At 44.0% G+C, this 19,085-nt stretch overlaps 1 protein-coding gene across 1 annotated transcript in view; it reads right to left on the reverse strand.

Moving 5' to 3' along the window:
* The window catches only part of SLC16A2 (solute carrier family 16, member 2 (thyroid hormone transporter)), a 104,221-nt gene that overhangs the window by 69,850 nt on the left and 15,286 nt on the right, over window positions 1-19,085 (reverse strand). The window lies entirely within an intron of this gene.

Below are 19,085 nucleotides of genomic sequence, written 5' to 3' on the forward strand. Positions count from 1 at the left end.
GGGTTCCTTATATATTTTGAATATTAACCCCTTCCAGATAAATGGCTTGCAAATATTTTAGTGCACCTGCTTCATAGATGAGAAAACTGAGAATGCACGCAAGCCACTTGCCCACAGTCACACAGCTCTAAGCAGCAGAACCCCAAAATTCACAATGACCTAGAGCCCCAGTGGTGGTGGGGACTCAAACTTTGCCTTTGAGTGAGTGTTTCCTCTTGCAAAACCCCAGGGACTGACAAGGGTGCAGCCCTCTCTGCAAGTTGTTTCCACTAGAGGCCACCACTAGTCAGCATTTCTGTCTGCTGACTTCCATGACTTCAACCCAGCTCCAGCCCCCATGGGGCCACTGCCTCAGCCTCTGCTTCCCAGGATACCTCTTAGCTTCTCACCTTGATAGGAGGCAGGAAAAACTTCGGATCAAAACCAGGTTATATACACACCCAACGGGTGTTGTACGCACCGTCTGAGGGATGGTCACGCTTGAAGCTCTGACTTGGGTGGAACAAGGTCAATATACGTAACCTAAACATTTGTACCCCCATAATATGCTGCAATAAAAAAAAAAGAAAAAAAAGACCAGGTCAGGGCTCAGTTACAGGTAGAAGCCAGAGCAGAATTTTATAACTAGCTTGAAGAGATCCAGGCAGGGCTCTGGTGAGCCAGCTGAGCTTTCTGGGCACTCCAGTCCACCCATCACCAATGGCACTGAACAGAATAAGCAATTCTCCCACAATACTGGCCCAAAGAGATTTCTTTATTGCTCTAGCTTTGATTTTACATTTAAAAAGCCCACGCAACACCAGTCCAGGAGATTTAACAAGCAAATTCCTGGGCACTGAGTCGTAGGTGGAGGGAGGTAGATGAAGGAGCAGAAATCTAACCAAGGGAGGGCATAAAAAGACTAAAATTGCAATAGCATCAAAAATAATAAAATACTTAGAAATAAATTTAACCAAGGAGGTGCGAGTTCTGTACATTGAAAACTATAAGACATTGATGAAAGAAACCGAAGAAGACACAAATAAATGGGAAGATATCCTGTGTTCATGGATCAGAAGAATTAATATTGTTAAAATGGCTGTGCTACCCAAAGTGTTCTACAGATTCAATGCAATTCCTATCAAAATTCCAACGGCGTTTCTCACAGAAATAGAAAAAAATCCTAAAATTTGTATGTAACCACAAAAGATCGAATAGCCAAAGCAATATTGAGAAAGAACAAAACTGAAGACATCACATTTCCTGATTTTAAATTATATTACATTGGTATGGCATTCAAAACAGTATGGTACTGGCATGAAAATAGACACTTAGACCAATAGAGCAGAATAGAGAACCCAGAAATAAACCCAAGCATATATGGTCAACTAATCTTTGACAAGGGTGCCAAGAACATACACTGGGGAAAGGATCGTCTCTTCAATAAATGGTGTTGGAAAAGCTGGATGGACACATGCAATAGAATGAAATTGGACTCTTATCTTACACCATACACAAAAATTAACTTGAAATGGATTAAAGACTTAAATGTAAGACCTGAAACCATAAAACTCCTAGAAGAAAACACAGGGAAAAAACTCCTTGAAATTGGTCTTTGCAATGATTTTTGGATGTAACACCAAAAGCACAGGCAACAAAAGCTAAAATAAACAATTATACAAAACATGTAGTTTTAAGACTACATAAAATTGAAAAGCTTCTGCACAGCAAAGGAAATGATCAACAAAATCATAAGGCAACCTATGGAGTGGGAGAAAATATTTGAAAACCATTTATCTGGAAAGGGTTAATATTCAAAATATATAAGAAATCCCTATAACTTAATAGCAAAAAAAAAAACACCTCAAATAACCCAATTAAAAAATGGGTAAAGGAACTTAATAGACATATTTCCAAAGAGGACATACGAATGGCCAATGGGTGTATGAAAAGGTGTTTAACATCACTAATCATCAGGGAAATGCAAATCAAAACCACAGTGAGATATCACCTTATACCTGTTAGGATGGCTATTATCAAAAAGACAAGAGACAATAAGTGTTGGCGAGGTTGTGGAGAAGAGGGAACCCTTGTACACTGTTGGTGGAAATGTAAATTAGTTCAGCCTTTATGGAAAACAATATGGAGCTTCCTCAAAAAATTAAAAATAATAGAACTACCATATGATCCAGTAATTCCACTTCTCGGTATATACCCAAAGGAATTGAAATCTGTATCTCAAAGAGATATCTGCACTTCCATGTTCATTGAACCATGATTCACAATAGCCATGATATGACCTCATTAGTATAGTGGTGAGAAAAAAAAAACAGACAATAGCCATGATATGGAAACAACCTAAGTGTCTGTTGGATGAATGGATAAAGAAATGTGATACACAGACACACACACACACACACACACACACACACACACCCATACACAGTGGAATATTATTCAGCCTTAAAAACCAAAGGAAATCCTACCATTTGTGACAACATATATGAACCCGAAGGACATTATGCTAAGTGAAATAAGTCAGACAAGGAAAGACAAATACTGTATGATCTCACTTATATGTGAAATCCAAAAGAGTTGAACTCAGAAGCAGAGAGTAGAATGGTGGTTACCGGAGGCTGGCGGTTGTGGGGAATGGGGAGATATTGGTCAAAGGGTACAAGCTTTCAGTTATAAGAGAAATAAATTCTTCAGATCTAATGTACAGCATGGTGACTACAGTTAATACTATATTATTAATATATATTTGAAATTTGCTGGAAGTATAGATCTTAAGTGTTCTCACCACAAAAATACATAGTAACTACATGAGGTGATGGATGTGTTAATTAACTTGATTGTGGTAGACTTTACAATGTATACATATATAAAATCACCCATGTTGTACATCTTAAATATATACAATTTTTATTTGTCAATTATGCCTCAAGAAAGCTGGAGGGGGGAAGACCACTTAAAAAAAAACTGACTATATGTTGCCAAACATTACTGATAATCCCTTCCAGCCTGATTATGAGAATAGGTTTATGTAATGTGTTGAAGAGGATGTTTTATTTAGTATTACTAATGTTTAATTTTGTGTAATATTTCAATAAATCTTATTTTCTGAAAAAAGAAAGACCGCTTGGTGGTGTAGAAAGAGAAATACATCTCTACTTACTTGTCCCTGGGCAATTCAAGCTTATACGTAACTATGGGCCCAGAGCCAGGAAGACAACAGGCAAAGAGCTAAGGGGGTATTGGGGGTCCCAGTGCCCAGTGTCTCCCTTCTCCCTGCTCTGTTTTGGCTCTCCCTAAAATTCTGGTGCTTAGGAAGCAAGTTCAGTGGGAATGGCAAGCAGATGGGTGGGGTGCTGGTAGGTGATTCTAGATACTCAGCCCCCTTGGAAGGAACCAGAGAATACACATGCCTTGGTTGGGGCCTCCATGAAAAATCAGAAACTGAAGCAAATTGTTTATGGGATTCCCATTGGAGGCAGGTGGTCTTCTTAGAAGCCTTTGTGATGAGTAAAGAAAGAGTAAGAAGACTGGAAGTCAAATACTACTGAGCTGGGATGAGGGAAAAGGCAGTTACAAGAGGATCAGTGTGGCTCAGAACGGTATCAGTGACCTTGAAACTCATACTTTGACTCCTAGGCCCTTTGACTCCTAGGCCTTCCACATACCAGGGTTGGGGGACTTGCTGAGGTGGAGGGTGGCCTGGAGTCAGTGGAGCAGTGGCTGGGAAGTCTGCTTCATTGGGAGTCGGCCCTTCAGGTCTCCTCACAGATATAAGACTTGTTTTCCATAGAGCAGCGATTTTTGATATTAAGTGTACATTGTCGGGCAGGTAGGAGGGGGGAGGAGGGGATGGGTATATACACACCTAATGGGTGCGATGTGCACTGTCTTGGGGATAGGCACACTCATGGCTCTGACTCGGGTGGGGCAAAGGCAATATATGTAACCTAAACATTTGTCCCCACATAATATTCAGAAATAAATATATGTGTGTGTGTGTGTGTGTGTGTGTGTGTGTGTGTGTGTGTGTATACATATATATATATAAAAGAATCACCTAGGGAGCTTTGTAAAATATCGCTCCATCCCTTATAGATGATGATGATTCAATTGGTTTAGGATAGGGCCAGGACATTAATATTTTTTTAAAGCCCCCCAGAGAATTTTGATAAGCTGCTGGGGTTGAGAACCACTGCTCTAGAGGAAGTTCATAAGCTCAGTCTGAGGCCAACTTGGTCAAGTGATTGGAAGTTGGTGGAGGTAGAGGGATAGGAAGTAGGGAGAGACGGATGCTGTGGGAAGTGCACACTGGCCTATGAGCCAGGAGACCTGGGTTAGGACCATCTCTGCCACGGCTTTCCTGTGTGATTCTGGTCAAGTCCCTGTTTCTCTTTGAGCCCCCATGCTTCTACCAGTACAATGAAGGAGTCAGACTTGATGGTCCCTAAGCGTCCTTCCCAATTCTTCAACATTCTTCTTACAGGCAGAAGGGAGTCAGTGGCTTTGCTGCCACTTCTTGGAAAAGGTTTGGCCTGCAGGAGAGTGCAAAAGAGCACTGCTGACCCAGCCCACTGGGAAAGTCTGGTCCGAGGGAATTATCTACCCACAGCCCAGATTGGAAGGCATGGAAACAGTCTTTGTTTCTCCTCAATTGCGAGCCTACTAGGCAAGGGCAGTGCCCCAGTCTAGGCTCTTTAGAATGCTGGGAGCATTGGTAGCACCACACGTGTTTCTTCTTCTTCTTCTTCTTAGTAGTAGTAGTGATAGTACAGTGATAACTATCTTAATTTGACATCCAGCTTTCCCATCCCATGAGAATGACAGCTCAAACGTGTCTGCAGCAGCATCCCAAGGAGCTGGAATCATCTCAACTACTCTTTTCTTCATTCCTATTATCGCCTCCTGGGCAGATGAAGGCCCAGGGAGCTGAGGTAGAAGTGTACATGGTAACTCATATTTCAATTCACCACCTTCCAAACTCAGGCCTGGCCAAGAATCTTGGCCCACACATTGAACTCTAAGGCTGGCCTGCTGCCCAGTTGGGAAGGAAGAAAAGTACCTTCTTTCACCTCCAATCTAACTCCTAACCTCCCTTCTCTGCACTTTCTTCCCCAGCCAGTGCCCTCCCACCACCTGGCAGTTTCTTCATCCACTTCTTGCCTCTCCCCCACAGCCCTACTTATGAATTACAGAACACAATCTATTAAATAACGACTTCGCCAAGCAACAACCACAACTGACACATAATCAGTTACAGTACATTACCTAGACTGGAAGCTCATTGGGGAAGAGACCTTGCTTCTTCCTTCTCTTCAGTCCTCCACAGCCTAACACAGAACTGAGTGGACAATGGGTGCTTTTCAAAGAGGTCAGCTCGCTTATCTGATAATGTTGCCAGGGCTAATCAATCAAGGATTGTAAGAGCCCAATGCAGTAGTCAAATATTCATGGATTTTGTGAGTAGGTATTTTGGAACACAAATCAAAGCCTTGTCTTGCCACTGCAGGTTCTTCTCCTCCCTCTCTCACATACATACTATATTCCTGTCCATGCTGTAGAACTACCTCTGGCTGCTCCCCACATGGCTGCCATACCCTGGTGTCTTCTCTTCAGGTCCCTTCTCCTCTTGCTTCTGACCATGCCCTCTATACCAGAAGTAAAATGTAGGAGGAGCCACACTCCACCTCTTCCACCACCCCTCACCCACATGGGCCACCTCAGCCTGGAATGGCCAGACAGATACTTGTCAAGGCCGATCCTATCCTACCCCTTCCTCATTGCTTCCTCTTACCATCAGCGAGCTTCCCCTACTCTCCCCAGCCAGAAGAGCTTCTAAATTCCCAGGGACCTTTTGCTTCCCCTTCTCATGGCCCTTGGTATTTTCTACTCTACTTTATAGTTAATCCCCCAATAACCCTCAGACAGCCCATTTGTTGTATGGCTGTATGATGTATGTTGTATGACAAGTCACTTAACCTCTTAAGCTGTAGCTGCTCATGTGTAAAACAGGGACTCCCAGATCAAATAAGATGAAATATATGAAAGTATATAGTATATAATCATAATGAAAGTTAATATTCATTGAGTGCTTATATGTGCCAGGCACTGTTAAGTACGTCATACATATAAATTCACTTAAACCACCAAGCAACACTATGCAATACATACTGTTATTATCCTGATTTCGAGGAAACTAAGACATGCAGAGAGATTAAGTAATTTGCACAAGGATATACAACTAGTAAATTATAGAATTGTACAATTGGATTTGAACCCAGATAGTCTAGCTTCAGAGTGCCCACTTCTATGACTCAGCCATGCACCTCTAATACAGATAATAAGACTTATATAAAATTGTGAAGCAAAATACAATAAAAGCAATAGAAGTTTAGAAATTCAGAGGATGGATTAATATGATCTAGAGCTGCTGAATGAAGCATCATGGAAGGTGTAATGACTTGAATTGGGCCATGAAATACGGATTATGGCAAGGAGGGTAGCATTACTGAGGGCTTAGTGTAGTCGAAAGCCCAGAAGCAGAAGTACATCTAGGGTACAGGGAGAAAAATAGTGAGGATATCAGCTTGGCTGGGATAGGAGCATAATGGTAGTCAGACAGAGGAAGAATAGATGAGCAATAAAAGGAATGGTCTGCCCCCAACACAAAGAAATGATAAATATTTGAGGTGATGGATATCTTAATTATCCTGATTTGATCATTACACATTATATGCATGTATCAAAATATCACATGTACCCCATAAATATGTACAATTATTGTGTATCAATTGCAAAATATTAGTTAAAAGCTGGGCACAGTGGCACATACCTGTAGTCCCACCTACCGGGGAGGCTGAGGTGGGATCACTTGAGCACAGGAGTCCGAGGCTATAGTACATTATGATCATGCCTGTGAATAATCACTGCACTCCAGCCTGGGCAACATAGTGAGATCCCATCTCTAAATGAATGAATGAATGAATAAATAAATAGTTTTTTTTAAAAAAGGAATGATCTGGCAAAAAGTAAATATGACCTGCTGAGCAAGGGCTACGTGAGCCAATGAAACCAGATTTAAATATGAATGAGGATGGTCATAGATGGGATGTGTAAGTGGATTAAAAAAAGGTAAGTCAAGATGAAAGGTGAACTATAACAGAGACAAATGAGTTTCTGTATTAGGATTACAAAGCAACCTGCACAGCAGTAGGATGGGGGAGCCAGGCTTTAGCAGAGACATGTGTGAGAGATACCTGCGAGTTTTAGGCAACTGTAAGTTCAATAGATATCAAGTTGTGAGGTGCTACCCTATTGGAAGTCTTGAACTGAGTTGTCCAAAATGTACTGGTCAGAACAAAGGAAACAGTTGTATTTTCCTGTGCTCTGGGCAGACTACACCCGGGGGGCTGCTGTGGTTCTGGGGCCCCACACTTTAGAACCAACTTGAGGGTGTCCAGAGGAGAGTGGACTGTAGACTGAAGACGCCTGAAACCATGTCACGTGAGCGTTAGTAAAGGAAGACCTGTATATATTTATATATCTATATATTTTATATATGTAATAATATATATGGATTTATCACATATGTGCCATAATATAAAATGTACATATATAACTGATATATTTAAAACTATATGTGTGATATTTATATATAACTCAAACAAATTTCACAAAATAGTAATGATCTCTACTCTGCATGACAAACTAACATTTTCTAATGCATTTTATTTTTTAAATGCAGACTGTAACCGTCTACATTGATTTCATGGGTTACAATGCACACTTTGAAAAACATTGCACAACCTTTGAGGTCCTCACATGCTCTAGGCCTTCACGTTTCTGTGTTGCTCATTGCTGGCTCCCTAATTCAAAATGGTACCTGAGCTATAGACATGTCTGTACTCCTCTTTCCTAGAATGGGAGCTGATAAGACTGGCCCCAGCAGGACAAGAGGGAAAGGCTGCCACCCTCCAGGCCAGTTGTCAAATCCACCCTGCTGAGAATGGGTGGTATTGGTCCAGGGAAGGGAGCACACTGGCAGTTGGAATGGTGGTGGGCTGGCCCAGCCTCAATGCATGTCCAGTCTGGAGGGCACCTGGGGGACTTGCCAACTCTATTCTGGTCATTTCACCGTTATCCAAGGGGGTCAAGGACCAACCTGCTAATAGTCACTTAGCTCAAAATATACTCTGGCAGTGGAGAGGGACATCAAACTTTTCTCTTCTTGAAATAGAGGGCCTCCTTTGGCCCTTTTCCCAACTATGGGATCCTCCAAGCTCCTTAGAAATGGTAACCCACCCCTTCTCTTTCTGACGGCATGACACATTTGAATCCAGGCTCATTCCCTCCTATTTATAACACCAGGAAGGCTCAAGTACGCCAAAGGCATTTGATCAGTGTAGCACATTTACTGTCACATTCTGTTATGAGACATTTGTCCCACGACAGGTGGGGGGAGCCCTAGGGTATGACATTTCAATGCCAATAGGCACATCACTACAAGCAAGTCCCCTCATATACTTCTATACACTTCCTTCACGATCCATTCTTGATCTATCGGGCTCAGAGAATCTAAATGGCTCTCCCTACTTCATAACTCATGCACCATCACTAACCGTCAACCTTCCATGTCACTTTATGGCCAAGGCTATCAAGGTTTAGCCACTTTATAGTCATTTTTTTCTTGCCTGGAATGAAACATTAAAAGTAACCACAGGGGAGTCATTGGAAAAGTGCGTTACAAGTCTGAATAATCTCATAGAGTCAGAGAAAAACATCAGAACTGGAACAAACCTCAAAGATTATCTAGCTTAAATCTGATGTTTGATCATGGAGTCTAGTGGTTTGTGTGAGGGAGGAAGGGAGGGCGGTATAGCAGACTAGCTTTTCAAATTATTGAGTATACATTTTAGACTGCATACATTCTTTGTCTCATAAATATGCTTTGCCTTTCCTAAAACAGCAGCCTCTACCTCCCCTCTGAAACTCACCACACATGCTTATAGTCACTTCCCAACCCCAGCTCCAGCCTGACTCACACTAAAAGAGCACACATAAGACAAACCACCTTTCTACTGGCTACATATTTGGAATCAGAGAATCATATTAATAGATTTCCAGGATTGGAAGGTCTCTTAAAGGTCATTTTAAATTTAAAAAAAAAAAAAACTTCAAGTTCATGTGCTTCACCCACAGAGCCCCATGGAATCTCAATCCCCAGAGACAAGAAGGGAAAGGCCAATTAAGAGAGATTCTACCTTTTCTGGTTTTCTGCCTGGTTCCCTTTAATTCCAGGCAGGTTTGCCTGTGTATATTTTTATGGCTGGATGAGACTTTCAAAATTAAGATCTATGTGCTTATAATAGCAGAAAGGATTTTGTTTTGTTGTGACCAGGACTTCCAGATCTCCAGGAGCCTACTGACTCCAACCACTACCAGACCCCAGGAGACACTGTTTGCTCAACACACTTCTCATGGGACACCAAAGACAGGATAGAGGAGGGAAGGATCAGGGAACTTTGAATGTTGTGCATCTGAGTCATGGAGGGGAGACCCAATCAGCAATCCCTCCTGGCATGGTGGGGGACAGTGACTTCTCTGAAATTGGCTTGGTCCAAAACCCAGAGTTATGTTCGTTTTTTCCCCATCAGCATGATCCCAATACTATCTGATGACTAGGTGGAGGTTTCTTTTACTTCATGGTGGGGACGAGGGTGGCAGAGCGGTATTTGGTACAGGAGTAGAGATTACAGAGTTATGAACTACCGGGCATAGAAGATCCCCAAGGGATCACCAAGTTCAGCACAAAATTCTACAGAGAGAGGCTTAGATCAGTGAGAGGAAGTAACATGATCAAGGTTACAAGATGGGATAGGGGCTGATCCAGGTCTCGTGACTCAGCTAGCATTATTTCCTTTGGCTTTTAGGTCTGTTTAGTCTTCATTTGTTCAGTCATTATTCATTCAACAAATATTTATTGAGTGTCTATTATGTACCAGCCAGGCCTTGTGCTAGGCCCTGGGGCATATAATGGGGGGTAGCGGGGAAGGTCCATAGTTTCTCAACAGGAAGGGCTTAGGGAAAGCAATTTGGTTGGAAGGAGGTGACGAGAGGATTTGTCTTGATGCCTGCTGGCATAGCAAATGCATGAGTTTTGCTAGATTATCTATTTATTATTCATGGCTTTGGGGGATGCTAAGGTTCCCCAAACTAGCCTTTGTTGCTGTCACTAGTGGTGCGGGAAGGGTGGACCTTCCTGGTAGTCCATAGTGCCCTGTTTCAAGACAAAGACCATCCCATTATCCTTAGGGGATAGGGTTGGGGGAGGGTGGGAGAGAGAAGGGAAAGAGGGTTGTTGGGAGGAGAAGGGCTAGGCAGGGGAGAAATCCCCAGAGCAAAACAGCTGCCAAATTTAAGAGTTCCTCACAACAGGATGAATCAAGGCCTTTCCAGTCAGAGAAACCACAGGCTTCTGGCACTGAGCCGGTGCCAGCAGGTGACCTAGTTAGAGGGGTGTGTGGCTAAGGGAATCAATGTGCTGAAAAGCCCCACAGATGTTGCAGAGCAAGGCAAGAGAGGACCATGGAGGGGATCCTAAAAAGCAGAGTTAGCTACATCTTCAGGCACCCACGTCCAGGGGAAAAACAGTCTTCAGTTGTATCTGGCTGCCTTCAAAAAGCTGAAATAGCTGGAGTGCAGTGGAGCCAGGCTGCACTGAGACATTGCCAGCACTAAGCCAGCACAGTAGGGAGCAAACACATTATGCAAATTGCTTTGGAGGCCATATCTTGAGCCTTTGGGGGTAATAACATATCTTCTCCGAGAGTGGACTCAAGATATGGGATGACTAGGGCACCATGAGGGCAGGGAATAAGTATCACCCATTAGGTGCCCACCCCTGACTCTACAGCTTGGCTCTTGCATCAGTATCCCTCAATCAGAACTGAAAGGCTCCGAGTCCAACTTATTCATGGCACAGGTGGGGAAACTGAGGAGCACAGAGGTAAGGGCCTAGTCCACGGTCACACAGCAAATTAAAATGACAATGGTAAGGCTAGAACCCAAGGTTCTAGGTAGACAGTCAGTGCTTCTTCCATACTCCCCTCCCCAGCTTGGCACTGAGATCATCCGAATGTACAAAAATGCAAACTACCAAACAGTCAGCCCCACCTTGTCTCCAACAGCCACCCTTTTTATGCTACTTCCTATCCTGGCCCCAAAAACAGCAGGCTGAGGCTCTGGGCAGCCCTACAGACTTAGGCAGGGTGAAACACAGTGCTATGAGAGTGATAAGCCAGCTAACGATGTGGACATGAAGGAACAACTCCCAGGGGTTGTCTCAATGCTGGGTAATTGACGTTTGGGGCATTTTTCAAAGCATGTCGTTATCCTGCACTTCAGGCTGCCGCCAGTGATAGTGTGACGGGAATGAGGCCAAAATTCTTCGAGATAAACAAACAGACAGTCAGCCCCAGCCCAAGCTTCAGGTAACCTGCCACCACTAGACATTCTGGCTCCCTCAGCATGAGAACTAGCCTCCCAGCTCCCACACAGCTCTGGACAGATCTCTGCCAGCATATGCACCTGAAACTTTGCAGCCCACCCTGCTTTTTGAAGGAAGGAGGGCACTATGGCTCCTGCCCTAGCCCTTTATCCCTGGGAAAACAAGAGACATGGGGTCTAAGAATGTGCACCTGCCCAGCAAGTTCGGAGCCTGGCTGCAAGGATCAAGCTCAAGGACTTGGAGTCCTCAGAGATGGATCCGACATGGTCCCACCATCATAGTACTCACAGTTCTGGAGAAATGAAAGGACAAGTAATTGATCGAGCAGGATGAGGGAATGTAACGTGGGTGTTCTGTGCAAAGAGGGGATGGTGAGAAGGAAGGCAGAGGTGCCCTGCCCTTATTTTCCTATCTAGCCGCTTTGATGTAGGCCCCCCTGCCTCTCTGAACCTCAGTTTCCTTGTCTGAAAAAAAATCAAAGGATTCAATTAGACAAATGGTTCTCAAACCTGTCCTACTGTCAGAATCACCTGATGAGATTATTTAAACTACAGATTTTTGGGGTCTGATTCAGTAGGTTTATCATGAGCCCCAGAGAAGCTGTATTTTTAACACACTCCCTGGGTGATTTTTGATAGCCAGGGTTGGGAACCACTGGACTGAATGACCGTTGAGGACTTTTTAGCTCTGACCTTCTATAAATCTAAGGCAAGTTTGGACCAAATACTTTATCATGGTTATCAATGTCACTATCCAAAAAGCTTTCTATCATGCAACTACCTTCATATGACTTAGGCCTGGGCATTTCTTTCACACAGGGAGTTAGCGGACCTCTCTGAAAACTCACAAAGATTGAAACTGACCATGTATTCAGACCCAAAGGACATACCTAAGGGTCCTTGAATATTGGACAACCTTTTATTTGAGTACGTAAGTCACTAACTTAATACTCTTACTCAGGAAGAGAAGGGCAAAAGCCTATTGAGGGGTGGCAAAGGGAGAGGTATTCAATGACATGTTGGGGCAGGACAGGGTGGGGAGGAACGCATTCTCTGCTGCAAACAGTTAGGTAACTCTGTCATTCTGTCATCTGCATCTTCACCCAGGCCTTAGGCCAAAATCTGAATTTCCAACAGTAAGAAAATAGACAGAGACCTTCATCTCTCTGACATGACGAGAGGCAGGAGGCTGAGCCCAAAGGCTTGGGGAGAACTATATTTGTCACAGTGTCTTAGAATTCTAAATCGAAAAGTTCTTTCTGCTAGCTTAATTTCCTTCTGCTGCCCTTCTTGTCCTCAATGTCTTTCCCCAAACACGTCCATGTTCTCCCACCCCTTGTCCTCATTTCATTTCAATATAAGTTTATTGGGTCCTTAACTACATACGGTGCACTGTGTTAAGTGCTGGAACCACTATGTCTCTCCTTATAAAGCATTATACTCAGTTGTCAGCTCTTACTGTTATCTATCACGGTCTCCCTTGATTCGAGCATGACAGACATGAAACTTAGTTCTCTACCTCCCCTTGACCCTCTCCCATCATAGCACCTAGCAAAATGTGCTCTACATAGTGAGTCGAAATGAGTCTTCCTGCAGGAACCCAAGCCAAATAGAGAAGGAAACAGAAAAGTAGCACACAGTTAGTATCTTTTTGGTCCACTGCCTAATTTTTATTAGGCTTGTTGCCTGGTTTTATTTGATTCCTGGAGACTGATGCTTATCTTAATAGCGAATCCAGATTCCTCACCTCTCATATGCTTCCAGATAAACTGCCTACCCACCTCAACATGCGCGCGCGCGCACACACACGCAGACAACTTAGAATCTGCCATTTATTATCTATGTGGCCTTTACTTCACCTCTCTGAGCTTTGGTTTCCTCATCTGTGATAATGAGCTAATAATAACTTCTGAGACAAGTCGCACCTTTCCAGATAAATCCCTCCTACTGGTTTGCATTGACTCGAAGTTGTCACTACTCCTGTGAGTGAGATGAGAAGGCCTTTCTGTGCAGAAAAGCCCAGCTAAGTTTGTCCATGGGAGAGGAAAGAGGACCCTATGGGAATCCTGTGATTCTCTGCCATAGACACAGAGGTTGCAGAAGCAGATGACCAAACAGTGAAGGGGGACCGGACATTAGCCAAGCTGGGTAAATTTGAGTTCTTATGTCTGTGGAAGGGCAGTCAGGGAGCAGGGAATATTAACAATAGCAACTGCTCCTGTGTGAACAGTATTTTAGGGCTCACCAAGTATTTCTAGTTCATTCTCTCATTCGATCCTCAAAACAAGCAACAGAGATCTCCTAGATGTGTTTGTATATATATTTTTTTCATTTAAACTCTGTGTCAAACCTTTAAAAACAAGCTGTTTTTTACAAACGAGGGAACTGAGGTTCAGGGCAGTAAAACACCTTGCCCAGAGTCACGCAGGGAGATAGTGGCGAAATTTGCAGATAGTGGTAGAAGCCATGGTTTCTGATTCCCTGTGGCACGTTCCCTCTCTTGTACAAAGTAACAAAGGGGGAGGAGTCAGAGTCAGGATATGGTGCCAGGACAACAAAGATTGAAGAGGGAGGCAGTATGGAGGGGAAAGACAGAGAGCATGAGGACAAGGGAAGGTGAAGGGGGAGTGGGAGGCGGAGTATCCAACCACAGCCCCTCTCCTTGTAGCAATTTTCTAATTGCTGCTCAGGGTTCTCCCAGGCAAACTCCTCTCCCTCAGATGTTGCTTCCACCAGCAACTTGGCTCATTCCAGACCTTGGGTAGAACTCTGCTGGGACAGACTAATACCACCACCTCCCCCTGCCCCTGCACACCACACACACACACACACACACACACACACATACACGCACACACCAGGTACCGGACTCTGACCAATATTGTTCTGTGAGCCAAACTGTCTTCCTCGTTTGTTTGAGGTACAGAAAGGGATGGAAAATCCATCAGCAGCCTCCAAGAAGTAAAGGTCTGACGGGATGGAGAGGGAAGGAAATACTCATCTCAGCCCACCAAGGAGGGCTGTGGACGATGCAGAATCAAGGTTGACCTCTGTTTGCAACTCCTCCTGGCTGTGCCACGCACCCAGAGAAGCACAGACATGGGTACAATCACACAAGGCATGAAGGTAGTTTCCCCGGGTCCCTTTTGTAGGCTTTTCTTGTTGCCGATTTAAGGAGATATTTCCTGTTTTTCACAGTGGGAAAGAGTTACAGGGCCCAGGCTTAGAGCTTGGAGAAGTTTCTGGATGATGTTACAGAAAGCACCTCACCTGGGACCTGGTGGCCAGGAGTGGGGGAGCTGAGTCAGAGCCCCAGGCCAACTCAGCCTGTGCTGACTGGGGACCACTTGCCCACTCTTCTTCTGTACCATGCATGGAGATACTCTAGGTGGGAGGGGAGAATGGCGGGGGATCTCAGCCAAATGACGCAAGGCTGCTTGAGTACATGGGAAAGGATTGTCTTAGAGTTGTTGACCTCTAGAATTTCAAAGCTGGAAGGGGCCTTAGGAATCATCTAGATACAGAATCACATATCCACAGAGGAACAGGGAAGAGAGCACCCTAGGCTTGGGAATCACAGGCCTGTATTTGAATCCTGGATCTATTGTGAGTGCTGGCACTTGACCTTGGATAAGTTACCTAACATTTCTGTTCCTCAATACCCTTATGTGATTTAAAAAAAAGGGGAGGAGTATCCTTTCATAGAGTTATTTTGAGGATTAAATGAGATAATCCATGGAAAACTTCTAGCATAGCAGTACCTGGCATGCAGTAGGCTCTCAATAATTTCTTTTTTTTTTTTTTGAGACGGAGTCTCACTTTGTTCCTGGGCTAGAGTGAGTGCCGTGGCATCACCCTAGCTCACTGCAGCCTCAAACTCCCGGGCTCAAGCAATCCTCCTGCCTCAGCCTCCCAAGTAGCTGGGACTACAGGCATGCGCCACCATGCCCAGCTAATTTTTTAATTTATATATATATTTTTAGTTGTCCAGCTAATTTCTTTCTATTTTTTTAGTAGAGACGGGGGTCTCGCTCTTGCTCAGGCCGGTCTTGAACTCCTGAGCTCAAATGATCCACCCGCCTCGGCCTCCCAGAGAGCTAGGATTACAGGCGTGAGCCACCGCGCCAGCGGCCTAATAATGTCTTTTAGTCAAGCAGAGTTGTGGCTGAATGCTCACTCCCCCATTACTAGCTGTTTTACCCTGAGCAAGCCATTTTACCTCTTAGAGTATCTTAATGGGACTAATCCTATTTCACAGGGCTCTTGTGAAGATTCAGTGACATAATTAATACATGTAAAAGTCTAGCATAATGTTAGGCACATAGTAAATTCTCAATAGATATTGGCTGAATCTGAACTGGCATATCACTAGGATCATGAGACCTGGACTGTTTTCTCAGAGCTATGCTGCAACAGCCCACACTCTTTTGCCTCATCCTTTGTGTGACTGGTCAGACAAATGGGTACAGCCTAAACACAGGCTCAAACAATCTGTATTTGTTCAGATGAGGACTGAACCATGGTTTGGAGTTTTGGTTTCATTAGCACTGGGATATCCTAACTTGCATAACCAATTCCTCAGCCGCAGATAAAATAGGCCAAGGCTAATGAGATAGCCATCTACCCTTCTCCTGGGAGCACAAATTCCAGTTTCAACAGCCAACCCTAACACTCCTGGGGCATCTCTAGCCATTTCACTTGACCAGAGCCCAAAGTGATGAGGGCAGTGTCAGGAAGATCAGGTACTTAGGGGTGAGGAGGAGGCCCTCCTGTGTCTTATTGCCCAATCTGGGGACACTTTCAGCTTACGTCTGCCCTGCATCCTGTGAAGGCCTCTAGTGGATCTCTAATGGAGAGAGGTTTAGAGATCTAGTGGTGTCTAAAGAGGTTTGTCTCCAAGGCAAACCATATCTGTAGGTTGTGGGTTGGGGGTAAGGGAGTTGAATGATATTCAAAGCCCTGGAAAGTTTTCACTGCTTGGTACAGCCTCCAGACAGACAGGCCTACAGGAATGGCCATCTGTCAAATCTTCCCCTTGTGCTCAAGTCTAGGCCTTGCAGACACCTCCACACCTCAAGCTTACTCTTAGGCAGCTTCTTCCCACCCTTGCCAAGTACCCATTGTTTGCAGAAACCTTAAAGACATAGTGGAGTTTATACTCCCATGCATTGGAGTTCCTAATGGCAGCTGGTTCCTAATGAGGATTATTGTGACTATTGCTAGTCTACATTCAACCATTGCTAAGCAAATAGTAAAAGTATGTAGGTCCCATTAAACATACCTCAGTTTTCTCACATGTAAAATGAGGTGGTAGTCTATGTGATTGCTCTCTGGAAGTAGTTCATAACTCAATGAACCAGGGGTCAGGCCTGGCTCTACCCTGCATGTGCTCATATGTGCACGTGTGCACACACACACACACACACACACACACGCTTCCCCTACACACATCCATATATACACATACATGTCCATAGTTACACACAGTTGGATATTTCACATTCCCATTCACAGTCATACACACTTTCACAATTTTGACACAAACATACACACAATGTACAAAGCCACACTTACACACATGAGCATACACACACAGAGTCTCTTCTCTTCTGAAGCTGATCAGGAAATAAACACACTTGGGAAGGGGCTCCATTATATATTTATGGACACCAATAAGAAAAGGAATTCATATTCAGAGTAAACAATCTCCAGTCCCAAGACTGAAAGGCTGAATCTTCCTTCCCTGTACTGCCCAACCACACCACACACACACACACACACACACACACACACACACACACACATTTTTCAAAGCATCTTGTGAGGAGATCTTACAGTTTGCCCTTTCCCCGCAAGCTGGAGCAATATGTCCTAAACCTAGAATGAACACACATCCTGGTTTGCCTGGGACAATCCCAGTTTATGCCTGTTATCTCAGCAATATATTAATAGTGCCCCCTTTCACCCTCTAAAGTATCCCAGTTTGGATAATATGATAACCCTACCCCCTACCTAATCCCCTCCTCACCCTGGGTCATGACTAGGCTGCCTAGGATGGCGCCATTACATCAGGCCCAGGCCTTCTCCCTTCCTAGGAAACCATCTTGCTCTCTAACCATGCTTAACTCTTCAACTCTATTACTAGGGATTCTTTTTAGTGTTCCAACCTTGCAAATAAGCAAAACAATTTACCCACACACCAGCGATTGAGGGGAGGCTGGGGCACTCTGCTATTTGGTTTGAAAAGTTATCTAGCCACCAAAATTCTAGTTGGCTTCAGAGTGAGCATTAACCCTCCTCCTTTTGGTCTCACCCCATTTAATTCCCCGGCTATGCTCCTCCTGCTTAGAATTCTCAATACCCTCAGTTTTCCCTTCCTTTTCCTCCTCTTCCTCTCTCCCTCCCAAAACAATAGGCTCTGATGACCCTGGCTCTCTCTGAAGCAAACACACTCCATGGTACCACCATCCCCTAACCCAGGCTCAGAGATCCTTGTAATAAAAGGGAGTGGCAAAGGGAGGGAGAATGTGGGGGGTGGAGATTCAACTTCAACTTCATTTAGGCTCTGTAACTAATTTTCATTAGGCCTGTTGCCTAATTTCATTTAGTTTCAGGGCATGTGGGCCAGTGACTATTTTTGTGACTGGATTAACTATGTTTTGAAAAAAATCTGAAAATGCTGTCAGCTCTTTGCAAACGTGGCTATAAATACATTGTGCAGGATAGAGTCGTAGTGCTATTCACAGAGCAACTGGACAAGGATCTATGTTCTCCAGACATGTGGATAACACATGCAGCAGCTGTGCTAATCTGCAAACAAGATGTAGGCAGGGAAGAAGCCCCGGCCAGGGCAAAAGGGACATTATCAGTATAAAGTAGGGGACTTTACAAACAGGGCCTCTTCTCAGACCCCTTAGAAAACTGGATAGTCTGGGGAAAAGATGAAGGGTATAGAATGCTCACTTGTGCAGCTATTAGGCTGTACATACATATACATATACATGTATATACACACATAGATACATATACATCTGTCTGCATGTGGGTATGTGTATGAGAGAAAGAGAAATGTGTAGAAATGTGTATGGGTGTGCACTTTTAATTGTCTATGTCATGAATTCAGGCTTAAGGACAGATGTATGTGTAGAATTTTGCACATTTCAAGTGGTTGCTTATACATGTGTGCATCATGGGTGATGTCTCAATCCAGCTATACATGCATAAGCACATGTGCAATCTTCTGTTAATGGAGAAAAAAGACCAAACTCTGTAAAATAATTTTAAAGAGATTTACTCAGAGCCAGATTTGAGGGCCATGACCCGGAGCCATGCTCAAGAAGCCTTGAGCAAGTGGACTGGCTATGGCTGGGTTACAGTTTGGTTTTATACATTTTAGGAAGACAGGGGTTACAGGTAAAGTCATAAATCAATAAGTGAGAGGCGTACATTGATTTGGCCCGAAAAGGTGGGCCATTTTGAAGTGGGGGCTTACAGGTTATAGGTGGGTTTAAAGATTCTTTGACTTGTAATTGGTTAAAGACATGAAGCTTTGGGCCGGGCGCGGTGGCTCATGCCTGTAATCCTAG

This window comes from Propithecus coquereli, unplaced genomic scaffold, assembly GCF_000956105.1.
Source record: "Propithecus coquereli isolate 6110/MARCELLA unplaced genomic scaffold, Pcoq_1.0 Scaffold86, whole genome shotgun sequence".
Lineage (NCBI taxonomy): Eukaryota > Metazoa > Chordata > Mammalia > Primates > Indriidae > Propithecus > Propithecus coquereli.